Source organism: Schistocerca serialis, chromosome 4, assembly GCF_023864345.2.
Source record: "Schistocerca serialis cubense isolate TAMUIC-IGC-003099 chromosome 4, iqSchSeri2.2, whole genome shotgun sequence".
Lineage (NCBI taxonomy): Eukaryota > Metazoa > Arthropoda > Insecta > Orthoptera > Acrididae > Schistocerca > Schistocerca serialis.
In genome coordinates, this window is record NC_064641.1 from 691,991,157 (window position 1) to 692,003,333 (window position 12,177).

A 12,177-nucleotide genomic window follows, 5' to 3' on the forward strand; every position below is an offset into this window, starting at 1 on the left:
AAAATAAGATGTTAAATCTCAGAGGTTTTGATAATATAAACGTCGAGTGGGCAAAATTAGTCCGACAACATAAAACACTTGGGATCACCCTGACAGCATGCCCTATGAAAATGACGGCTTTAAATTGGAAAGTTGCAGCAGATAAAGTGCAAGGAGCCATTGTAGAGAATTTAACTCGATATATGAACCAAGTTCAAAGGACACAGTATATCAACTCATGCATCCTTGCTAAGGCTTATTATATTCCCCAGCTGTTTCCAATACCGGGAATGATAGCGAGGAGAATAATGTCTAAAATCACCAACTTTTTGTGGAGAGGTGAAATGTTCAGAGTACCTGCTAAAGTAGTCACTTTAGATCCGAAAAATGGTGGACTAGGATTAACTGATATAACGGATAAAGCCTCTGCTCTTTTTATCAAAAGGCAAGTTAATTTAATAAGAGCATAACCAGCCAACTTTTCGAGATCATTAAACCTCCAAGCCTGCTTCCCCCGATTGACGTGCAGAATATCAACAGTCGCTTACAGCACGTGAGGATTTTCTATGTTGAGTTTAGTTACGTCAGTGTCGAACTCAGGCAGTCCCGACACTTAACATCGAGAGCCATAATGCGGGAACGAAAGAAAAGCGAAGGAAGGAACAAAATAGAACGACAATTTCCAAACATTGAGTGGACTGAGATTTGGAAAAACATTAGTTCTAATGTTCTCACGTCTAACATAAGAACGTCATGGTACAAGACAGTTAACAACATAGTTTGCACCAATGAAAGACTGCATGCAATCGGACTCTGTGAAACAAATTTATGTCAATAATGCCATCTAGTTGACACAGTAATTCATAGATATACTTGCAGCGGTCACATGAATAGTTGGAAGTGGATCCGGGAGCAAATAGCTCTGATTACAAGAACATCCCCTGAGTATATATCGCTGTCATTGATACACAGGCCTGAAGCACGCTATTTCCCAGAAGCAAAAAATAACGCTGTGTACTGGTTGCTGGGAAATTTTGTTAACTACGTCCTTAACAAATTAGGATCCGATAACATCATAGAGTTCAAGGTACACATGCTGTGTGAGTTCCACAAAATTAGAAGCTATTCGAATCACAAGAAAAAGTTCGGTAATATGTTAAAAATTGTATTTGAAAGAATGGGCATTGGTTAATATAAAAAAGAAGGCTGTGTTGACAGTGATGTATTGTAGTTACCTTAAGGACACTATTTACGATTTTACAGTATATTTATGATGTGTGCTTTTTCTACTTCAGAGAGTAGTGTTTGAAATTTATAAGCTAATGTACAGAACTTATGTGACATTGAGATTGTGTGTCTAATAGTGTCAAAACACAAAACATTAAAGGTGCATTATTGGCTTATACTAGAAATTTGGAAATAGACAGTTTTTATAGAAATGTCCTTATCGATTGGTTAAAACCGTAAGATTCTATCTGATAAATGTAATATTCAATGGCTGGCACATTGCCCTGTTCATTATTGCACTGTGATGTGTAAGTCAGTTTCGCAGTGAAAGTCTGATTATATAGATCCGATCACTTCAGATACTTAAGATTCAATTAATGTCCAGAAAGTGTAGTTGGAAGGCTAGTCAACTTTATTATATATCTCCTTTCCGCCATTCTCAAGTATTTCAGAAATTGCCTAAAATGATTATTAAATTGTTTTATATTTAAAATTATCCCACGAACTTGCTGATATCCATCATAAAGAAATTATGCTTCTGTAAAGATTGCAGCTCATGTAATTGAAAGTGCAGATTTTACTTCTTCAGGTTGAAGTTTGAATGCTTTTAAAAAAAAATTTCTTGATGTTTAACGTAATTCTTTCTGGTAATTTAGTCAGTTGTCTTTCCCTAACGTCAGCGTAATTGAAATGATCAAACCGTTTTGTTTAAATAACTTCATGTATGAATAACTTAGTATGTATTTGGAATGTGTAACATTGTTTTTTTAATAAATGTTTTTATGAAAAAAAAACGTTCGAGTCTCGGTCCGGCACACAGTTTTAATCTGCCAGGAAGTTTCATACCAGCGCACACTCCGCTGTAGAGTGAAAATTTCATTCTATGTATTTTCCTAGTGCTTCCATAATTTCAAATCGTGTTATTTTATCCTTATGTACAAAAGTATTTTTTCTTTTCTTTTATTCGTGTGTAAGTGGGAGCAATACCATGTATACTGCACAGTACCTTGCCAGAAACAGTCGCTCTGCCATGGAATGCACAAGATCTGCTGAAACAGCTTATTCATCTTACCTGTTACCTCAGCGTTCTGTAAAACCACAAGCAGAAAACCTTTGCGAAATCTCCACCACGCTTCTCACAAGGAGACCACATACCAATCGGATTTTTGTAATTTTGTTTGTGTTTATGGTACATGAAGTTCGGAGCTCAAATATCGATCACCTGAATGCAACTCTCAAAAATACTCGAGGAAATCGACTTAGCAGTTTTCCTAGTGTGATTAATATTCGAATCGCAAAAAATCGCAACACAAAATATTATTAATGTAGAGTAATGAAATTTTGAGAATACATTTGCCTACATGACAAATTTAAGTGATTAACATTACAGGATCACAGGTTAATGTAAGCACGAGATAAGCCATTGCAAATGTGAAATGCGAGTACATTAATAACTAATGTAATCCGCCATAATGATAAATGCAAGCATGCGGACCTGCAAGAATTGCGTTGTACATGTGCTGGATGTCAGTTTGTGGGATGGAGTTTGGTGCCTGTTGCGCTTGGTCAGTCGATAGAGGGACGGTTAATCCCGTTTGTGAATGACGCTGGAGTTCTCGTCCGATAATGATGTCCCATACTGCTCGATTGTAGACAGATCTGTTGATCGAGCAGGAAAAGCCAATACGTCGACACACTGTGTAGCACTTTGGGTTATAATGCGGTATGTGGGCAAGCGTTATCCTTTCGAAAAACACCTCCTGGAATACTGTTCACGCCGGCCGTTGTGGCCGAGCGGTTCTAGGCGCTTCAGTCTGGAACCGCGCGACCGCTACTGTCGCAGGTTCGAATCCTGCCCCGGGCGTGGATATGTGTGATGTCCGTAGGTTAGTTGGGTTTAAGTAGTTCTAAGTTCTGGGGGACTGATGACCTCAGATGTTAAGTCCCATAGTGCTCAGGGCCACTTGAACCATTTGATTGCTGTTCACGAATGGTAACACAATAGGTCGAATCACCAGAATGACGTACAAATTTGCAGTCAGAATCCGTGGGATAGCCACGACAGTTCTCCACATATGAAATCGCACTCCAGGCCATAACTTTAGGTGTAGGTCCAGTATGTCTAGCACGCAGACAGGCAGCTTGCAGGCTCTCAACTGGCCTCCTCCTAATCAACACACAACCATCACTGGCACCAAGGCAGAACGGGCCTTCAGCAGAAAACACGACATGTCTCCAGCCTGTCCTCCACTAGGCACTCGCTTGACACCACTGCATCCGCAAATGGCGGTTGTTTGGGGTCAGTGGAATGAGCGCTACAGGGCGTCTGGTTCGGAGCTGTCCTAGAAGTAACCGATTTGTAAAATTCGTTGTGTTACTATAGTGCCAAGTGCTGCTCACACTGTTGCTGCAGATGCAGTACGATGCGCCAGAACCATACGCCGAGCACGATGATTTTCCCTCACAATAGTGCAACGTGGCCGTCCGGAGACCGGTTTTCTTGCGACCGTACATTCTCGTGACCACCGCTCTCAGCGCTCATGTACAGTGGCTACATTCCTGCCAAATCTTTCTGCAACATCGCAGAAGAATCATCCAGCTTCTCGTAGCCCTATTACACGACCTGGTTCAAACTCAGTGAGGTTCTGATAATGCCGACTTTGTCGGCTTAAAGGCATTCTTGACTAGCATCAACTAACTGCCTCCACTCTCAAAGGTAACACTCACGACCGTTACTGCGTGTATTTAGAAAGCACTCCGTCTTCAGGCCACGAGTGGCCTACCGGTACCATCCGACCGCCGTGTCATCCTCAGTGGGGGACGCGGATAGGAGGGGCGTGGGGTCAGCACACCGCTCTCCCGGTCGTTATGATAGTATTCTTGACCGAAGCCGCTACTATTCGGTCGAGTAGCTCCTCAATTGGCATCGTGAGGCTGAGTGCACCCCGGAAAATGGCAACAGCGCATGGCGGCCTGGATGGTCACCCATCCAAGTGCCGACCACGCCCGACAGCGCTTAACTTCGGTGATCTCACGGGAACCGGTGTAACCACTGCGGCAAGGCCGTTGCCGCGTGTATTTAAAGCAAACCTCATTTGCATACTGGGGCGAATTTTGAATAGATTTCATCTTTGGGACGTGGAAACACGCCTACGAACTTTCGTTTATGTCACAGAACTCCATCTTGATGTTGCGATTTGTTTTCCGTCGTTGTCTACTTAACGCGGACACCATGTAGTATGAGGGTACCCATATTACTGTTCCGAACCTTGCACGTTGCGATAGTGCTACTTGTTAAGCCCGCTTTGTTCTCTGGCAACGAATCCGTGTTTGAGAGTGTTTCTAATCGCGACGGTCCCGGAGTTAACAAAGCAGGTTGGGGCTCTAGGTCCTAGATAAGCGAGTCCTGCGAGGGCGGCTGTGCTATCGCGGCTGATTCAGCGTGCTTTATCAACGGTGAGCGATAAGCGCACGGCGAGCACTGGGCAGCCGGTGTTAGCTGGCGCCTAGCGCGAGCCTGCCAGATTACCTGCTATCCTATGCCTACAAAGAACGAAGCGAGTTCAAGTCGTCTCCCTTGTGACTTCAGTTTTTAAATTTCGTCATTTATATATGTATAGCACTGTACCTGTATCTGAAGGCGACATCGACGTGTTACTGCGTGCTACTGCAGGGTGTTCAACTCCGACGTTCAAAAGCTGTTGGCGGATAAACTGTCATCACCCGAATTTGAGAATTTGGACGGGGACACGAGATGAAGTGGTAGCGCGCTTCTCTCGATCGTGGAACGTTGCCTGGATGTCCTCAGTAAATATAAAGACACTACGTGATCAAAAGCATCCGGACACCTGGCTCAAAATGTCTTACAAGTTTCTGGCGCCCTCTATCGGTAATGCTGGAGATCAATACAGTGTTGGCCCATCCTTAACCTTGATGACAGCTTCCACTCTCGCAGGCATACGTTCAGGCAGGTGCTGGAACGTTTCTTGGGGAATGGCAGCCCATTCTTCGCGGATTGCTGCTCTGAGGACAGGTATCGATGTTGGTCGGTGAGGCCTGGCACGAAATCAGCGATCTAAAACATCCCAGAGGTGTTTTATAGGACTCAGGTCAGGACTCTGTGCAGGCCAGTCCATTACAGGTATGTTACTGTCATGTTGCAGGCCGTCATTATAAACAACTGCTCGATCGTGTTGAAAGATGTAGTCACCATCCACGAATTGCTCTTCAACAGTGGGAGGCATGAAGATGCTTAAAAAATCAGTGTAGGCCTGTGCTGTGATAGTGCCACGCAAAACAAAAAGGGGTGCAAGCCACCTCCATCAAAAACACGACCACACCATAACACCACCGCCTCTGAATTTTACTGTTGTCACTACAAAAGCTGGCAGATGACGTTCACCGGGCATTCGCCATATCCACATCCTGCCATCGGATCGCCACATTGTGTACCGTGATTCGTCACTCCACACAACGTTTTTCCACGATTCAATCGTCCAAGTTTACGCTCCTTACATCAAGCGAGGCGTCCTTTGGCCTTTACCAGCGTGATGTGTGGCTTATGAGCAGCCAGTCCATGAAATCCAAGTTTTCTCATCCCCCGCCTAACTGTCATAGTACTTGTAGTGGATCCTGATGCAGTTTGGAATTCCTGTGTGATGGTCTGGATAGATGTCTGCCTATTACACGTTACGACGCTCTTCAACTGTCAACAGACGAGGTCGGCCTGTACGCTTTTGTGCTGTACGTGTCCCTTCACGTCTCCACTTCACTATCACATCGGAAACAGTGTACCTAGGGATGTTTAGTAGTGTGGAAATCTCGCTTACAGACATCTGACACAAGTGACACCCAATCACCTGACCACGTTCGTAGTCCGTGAGTTCCGCGGAGCATCCCATTCTGCTCCCTCACGACGTCTAATGACTACTGAGATCGCTGATGTGGGGTACCTGGCAGCAGGTTGCAGCACAATGCGCCTAATATGAAAAATGTATGTTTTTGGGGATGTCCGGATACTTTTTATCACGTAGTGTATGTCGGCTGTCTCTAACGCGATATAAGGCTTTGAATTATTGGATTGCGACATTGTGTGGGGACTTTAGGTTCGGTGGTCCCCTCGATTCTTTTCACAGTACTGTGTTACGTACATTAATTTAGGTACCTAGGTCCCATGGAAGCCCCGGCGAATGTCCCTCTTACCATAACGCTGTCCCCACCGTTCTGCGTCCGTTTCCAACAGCGACGTAGGCGTAATGCACGAGCACTGTTTCCACAGATGGGTAAGTAATATTCGGTAGAGGAATACACTTCCTGACAAAAAGAGTGAAGCACTCAGAAGACATTGACAGATGTCAACGTTACTTCACACACGTACACACCATCGGCGGGTGTGTAAATAATTAGAGAGGCAATCCTCTGCGGCAGGTATACCGACCCTCAGAGTGCATTAGCGTCGCTCTTATTTAGAGGTATTACCAGGCCTGGTAGGATATATATAAGGGGAGTAAACAGCGTCAGACTATGATGAGTGGTCACTATGAAGGACCCGAAGATGCCACGTAGTGGAGTGGGGCGAGACAGCGGTATTAACACCTGGCAGACTTTGAAAGGGGCCTCATCGTGGGTCTCCATTTGGACGGCTTGTCGAATCGCACAATAAGATTTGTGTAGCATTCATACTTAAAAATGGCCAGTTGCTCGACTGCATGGTAACTTGAGGAAGGCATATTCGATGTCATGATTCCCGTCGAACATATTTGTCCACGAAAAGGGGGGGATTGCTGTATTGCACACAAAGCATATGTTAACCTCTTCACATGTGCGTCTTCCATCCGAGAACAAGTAGTGGACTCCATGTAACATTCTATGTCATACCGCGCTATTGGTCGGAGAACAGCTACAGCCGGACTACGGAATTACCGTCTCATACTTAGGCTGCTGTTAACACGGTAACACAAACGACTGCGTTTGGATTGGTGCCGTGATTGGAAGTTTTAGATGCTGATGAATCGCATTGTTTTTAGCGTTGAGGTGCGGTTATGCTCTACCTCGGATGGCAATCGGGGCGGCTACTTGCGGAGAGGTCCGGTTCTTCCAATGTTTTGGAGAGACACAGCGGAATTCTTCCTGTGGTCATGGCGTGGGGGACCAGCAGGTATTTCAGACCACGGCTGGTAGTGGTTGAAGAAACTCTGACGGCGGAGCAGTACATCACGAACGTCCGGCATCTTCACGTATTACCTCTCATGCGACCGTATCGTGGCGTCATTTTTCAACAGGACAGTACTCGTCCATACATTGAACGTACGGGACCAACTTGTACGTCAAATCCGTCCCAATGCTAGTATCCAAGATATCAAGAACATGTTACAACAGTCGTGGGACAGCTTGCCTCAGGAGAGAATACAACGGCTTTATGACATCCTCTCCAACTGAATCAGCGCGTGCATTCGAGCCAGAGAGGAGTGCAATGTCATACAGCGATATTAGCACCTCCTACGGCCAAGATCTTCGTAAATTTGACTCGATTTTATAATAATCGAAATAAACTCATATAATCTCCACCAGCGAAGTTTAATTTCGTTTCTTCCTTTCTGAGTGCTTAGCTTCTCTTGGCAGGCAGTGCATATACGGTCACGTGATGTAGTAACTCATGTACTCCACGCCACAATAAGCCTATAGCAAATACTGGAACAGACTGCACCATGCAATCTTTATTGTGACCAGACATTGACGCTGACAAGTTGAGCTGAAATTCGACTTCAGGTTAGTCGCTGAGTCGGTACGTGACTGGTTCTCGAATGTCGTTTAGGTGTTAGCACACTGCCTGCTGAAGACAATTATACGACGTTACCGTATTTTAATTTTTCACAAATACCTCCACAATATTTGTGAATACACTGACGGTTGCAATATTATATAGAAAGCCGGACTACAGTTACTTTGTATCAGCGCCTAGTACTGATTTAGAGATTTTTGTTTTTCTCCATTCCAAATTCAGCAGACAGGAAATCCGGAACAGTCGCCCAACTCTAGCATGAACGCTTACCCATACATTACTTAATTTGTGGAGAGACGACATGACAAGTAAGATATCTTTACAACTGACATCCCTGTAATCTCCCAGAAATGTGACCTCTGCATCTCTAAAGATATGTTGGATGAAACGACTAGTTCCCTGAGTTTGAGACCGACCATATACACGAAAAATGGAGACTTCGCATTTTGATTAAGTGGCAGAGAAACTAAGGCACGTCTTTGAACACACGCTGAAAGACTCCTTACAAGTTGCAAAAAGCAACCAAAAAAGAGTATCTAAGAGTGACGAATGCTAGAAGATTACCTATAGATATTGTTTCAGACTAGTAAATATGTTATACGACTTACTGAGGTTGGACAGAGATGAACGGAGCAAATAATCGTCAACAGGCAAATGAGCAATGACAATTAAAAGTTGAATTAATGCAGAAAACGTTTTAAAATGGTTTAACTTCTTTTTACTTCAAAGTCTCTTTGATAATTAATTGATTTTACCTTAAAAGTTAATCGTAGCGTTTTTTCATCTAAATATTTGCTCTGACGCTAATGTCTCAAGCTGCTTCTACTCATCTTTCGCCAAAAATAGCTCTATAGTTTTCTACGGTTGCTGATTTTAAACAACATAAAATCAAGATTTTTTTCAGTAAATTTTTAATCACTAACAACAAGTTTCGACATCTATAATGTACTGGTATTTATTTCGAAGGCACTGATTTACAAGTCGCACCTGACTTCGTCAGTAAAATGTTCTTCTGTCGACTATCAGTTCTCATTTGTTCACCGAAAATCAAATACGAAACAAAATGTAGGTTAAAGTAGTATCAGAAAAATTCTTAGACCTAAATTTTACTCTAAGATTCAGTTAACTACATATTTAGAAAAAGCATACAACTTTACATTAACGTAGGAAGCGGTGTCTCTGGTTGTGTGTGTGTGTGTGTGAGAGAGAGAGAGAGAGAAGAGAGAGAGAGAGAGAGAGAATGAATGAAGACGTGTTAAAATTAACGAAGAAGCCTAAAATGTATTAGTGTTTCTCTTATCTTAATGTATGTTAATGGCAGTGTCAGCCGATGCTCAGATGCCGAATGAAATTCAATAAAAAATTCCAGTTGCAGACGACCGGTTTATAGCCCTGTCTAATGAATATTTAATGGGCTTCTGCTGTTTTGTTAACTATTGAGTGCTGATAGTCCAAACGACGGGTGTAAAGGGTCGATGCATTCCTCTTGTCAGTGACAGACGACAAAAGTGTTTGTAAGAGGAAGAAACGCATGGGATGCGCGAGTCAAAAATCTCTTCAATCATCCATATTTCCGTAGACAGTCAAAACCACAAACCCATAATATGCCCTGACAAAACAAACGTTTAGCCGGCGTCCTCTATCACTGCCTGGAATGGAATTCTCACATATTATTTCGCGATTCAGCCGCCACATTTGATAATCTTACCTTCACGTTTGGGATTTAGGACGATTTTTGATGTATAAAAGACGAGCTAGCTGTTATGCTTCTCATAATCCCCAGCTGCTTTTATTTTTGCTGTTGATGTGGACAACATGTTATCGATTTCAGACTTGCGTAACTCCATCTTCAGATAGCCGTATGACTGTCAAAGCAAAGGAATGCAGCGACCAAATCATTGGGTGTCTATAGATGGAGTTATATACGACGATCACTGAACTCGATAGCATATTCCGTATATAAATAGTAGTAGCTTCTTTACGTACTTGCACATGGTGTGGGCTTGTGCAACATATCTTCTAAGCGTACGCTATTTTATTTACTCGCTATATTCAACAGTCATTGTTTGGACAATCTTACGGATGTCTGAAGATGGAGTTGTACAAATCTGAAATCTAAGTTATACGTATAAACAGCAAAATCAAGACGGATGATGGGGAAACGTGAAATATTTATTATTAATAAATACTTCTGAACGCCACAAAATTCCATTTGGTAAAACAGATCACACACAAATGCAGATTTCATTTTACAGGCTTCCTCCGGCAGCCGACAATAACAGATTTTATAGCGACCTTGGAGGCACTCATATATATAAAGAGTCAGAAAATACAATAGTGACAACACCGGACTCTCGTTCAGCCTACACCAACATCATCATCTTCATCATCAGCAGCAGCAGCAGCCATCTGACATCCACAACTAGATAAAGCTCTCCTCCAGACATTTCCGTGCATTAAGGTCTTCAGCATCGTATGGCAGCGAAACATGGCCTGTAGGAAAACCGGAACAGAAGAGAATCGAAGCATTTAAATGGGGTGCTACAAACTAATGTTAAACCTAGGTGGACTGATATGGTAAGGAATGAGGAGATTCTGCGCAGAATCGGAGAGGAGAGGAATATGTGGGAAACACTGACAAGGAGAAGGGACAGGATGATAGGACATCTGTTAAGACATCAGGGTATAACTTCCATGGTGTTAGGGAGCTGAAGAAGGCAAAAACTGCAGAGGAAGACAAAGACTGGAATACATCCAGCAAATAATTAAGGACGTAGGTTGCAAGTGCTACTATGAGATGAAGAGTTTGGCACAGGAGAAGAATTCGTGGTGGGCCGCATCAAACCAGTCAGGACTAATGACTCCAAAAAAAGAAAGGTCTTCAGCCATACTGCTCTTGCATGCTTTTTATATATAATCATCTTACCAATTATCACGTTAGTCTGAAGTTTTGGTTCTTTCGTGTGTCTTGGAATTCAATAAACAACTTCATTCGTCCGTCTGTCATCCATTCGCCTGGCTGTGTACTCCGTCCATTACCATTTTATTTTCACCATTACATCTTCCATTACAATATGTTCCTTGATCAACATATGTTTCTTGTCTCTCTGTCTCTCTTAGTGATTTCCTGTAGATCGCTCTCCATTGGTCACTGAGCAGACCTCAGTTTTGAATGCTTTGCATACGTAAAGTCCGTTTCTCTTCAGGCCATATCTGGAGCTCTACAGAGTGTACAAATGGTATTATTAGTTAATTATTAGAGGTAAGCTGTTCGTTGGTAGTAGTTTATCTTACTGGATTAGTTTCAGGCGTTCGCCTATCGTCGGCGGTATCACTATTACAAAAGACACATATTTCTTATAATACGTTACTTATAAGACTCTCTTTGAAATTCTAAGGGTAGCATCAATAAACTACAGGGCACGGAAGGCTATCTACAACTTGTACAGAAATTAGACGGCAGTTTTAAGAGTGGAAGGGCATGAAAGGAACGCAATGGTTGAGAAGGAAGTGAGACAGGTTTGTAGCCTACGCCCGATATTATCAATCTGTACATTGCTCAAGCAGTAAAGGAAACAAAAGAAAAATTTGGAGTAGGGATTAAAGTCTAGATGGAAGAAATAAAAATTTTGATGTTTGACGATGACATAATTCTCTCAGAGACAGCAAAGGACTCGGAACAGTAGTTAACCGGAATGGACAAGATTTTGAAAGGAGGATATAAGACGAAGGTCAACAAAAATGAAACAAGGATAATGATATGTAGTCGAATTAACTCAGGTGATGCTGAGGGAATTAGATTAGGAAACGAGGCACTTAAAGTAGTAAATGTGTTTGCTATTTGACAACAAAATAACTCAGTATGGCCGAAATAGAGAGGATATAAATGTAGACTGGCAATGGCAAGAAAAGGGTTTCTGAAGAAGAAAAATTTGTTAACAGCAAGTGTAGATGTAAGTGTCAGGAAATCTTTTCTGAAAGTATTCGTATGGAGTGTAGCCATGTATGGAAGTGGAACATGGACGATAAACAGTTTAGACAAGAAGAGAATAGAAGCTTTTGAACTGTGGTGCTACAGAAGAATGCTGAAGACAACCAGGTAGGACCATTCTGAGACATCAAGGATCATCAATTTAGTACTGGAGGGAAGAATGGGTGGTAAAAATCGTAGAGGGAGACCAACAGATAAA

At 42.7% G+C, this 12,177-nt stretch overlaps 1 protein-coding gene and 1 pseudogene across 1 annotated transcript in view; one reads left to right on the forward strand and one right to left on the reverse strand.

The window, feature by feature from the left end:
- The window catches only part of LOC126474187 (serine-rich adhesin for platelets-like), a 382,843-nt gene that overhangs the window by 127,051 nt on the left and 243,615 nt on the right, over positions 1-12,177 (forward strand). The window lies entirely within an intron of this gene.
- On the reverse strand, positions 4,160-4,277 carry LOC126476013 (5S ribosomal RNA; annotated as a pseudogene).